Raw genomic sequence first — 1,142 nt, 5'->3', positions numbered from 1 at the left:
GATAAATACATTTGAACTTGCTCTCACTTCTCCATAACCGGCCCCTCAGCCTACCTATTCAGATACTGTAAATGCATAGTCACCCTCACTGTCCAGCAGTCCTAGTGTTTCTTTTCCTTCTTTTCATGATCATCTCATTCTTCCATTCCCCTAACACTGATTCCAAAACTTCACCTCTCCAATGCCCAGTCTTTTCCCCTATTTCTCTTCCCTCTCAGCAGATAACTTGTTTTTACAGAGAAATTAGGCACCATCAAATGGGAAGGCCTCAGTTTCCTGCCAAACCTCCACACCCCACATTTACATTCATCTCCCTCTTATCACAGTAAAGGAGCTGTGCAGCCCCCTACCTATTTGAATCCTATCCTTTCTTATTTAATTACATTTTCACTATATAGTATCCCTTCTCACAAAGTCTCTCATTAAAACACCACCACCACCCACTAACCCACATTCCTCCCCAGCAACTAATCTCTCTCCTTTTTGTAACAGAAGAATTTTTCAAATAATTTGTCACCATGTCTCTGTTGCTCACTTCCCAGTCTTTCTTTCATTCACATTCATCCACCAAAGCAGCTCTTGCTAAGGATCACCAATGCCTCTTGAATACAAAATCGAAGGGACATTTTTTTGAGTGCTGCTCTTATTTTACCTCTCACTAGCATTTTATGCTGTTAACAACACCCATTGCCAGAAACACTTTCTTCCCTTGGCTTCCATGACAAAACTCTCATGGTTTCCTTCTACCTTTCTATGATCTCCTTATCAACTCCCTTTACAGGCTAATCCTTTACCATTCCAGTATTAAATGTTTAAGTTCCCTCAAGGCTCAAACTTAACCCTTCTTTGATTCTTAGTCTATGCTCCTTCTTGGGTAAATATATCTATTTCTATGTCTTCAATTACATTCTGAAAATCCCTTGAATTCTATATGCTCCTCCCTGTCTTCATTGCCACCAAGCTGCCACCTCTTTCTTCTCGCACTATTGCTGCAGCCCCTAAACTAGTCTGTATCTTATTTGTCACCCTTAACAATGTGTTGTCAATGCCACAGGTAGAGAAAATTTTGTATAACAAATCTGATAAGGTCAAAACGTTTCCCTTTGCCCTCCACCCCTCAACACACACACACACACACACAC

Source organism: Macaca nemestrina, chromosome 14 (genome assembly GCF_043159975.1).
Source record: "Macaca nemestrina isolate mMacNem1 chromosome 14, mMacNem.hap1, whole genome shotgun sequence".
Lineage (NCBI taxonomy): Eukaryota > Metazoa > Chordata > Mammalia > Primates > Cercopithecidae > Macaca > Macaca nemestrina.
This window is presented reverse-complemented; position numbering follows the sequence as displayed.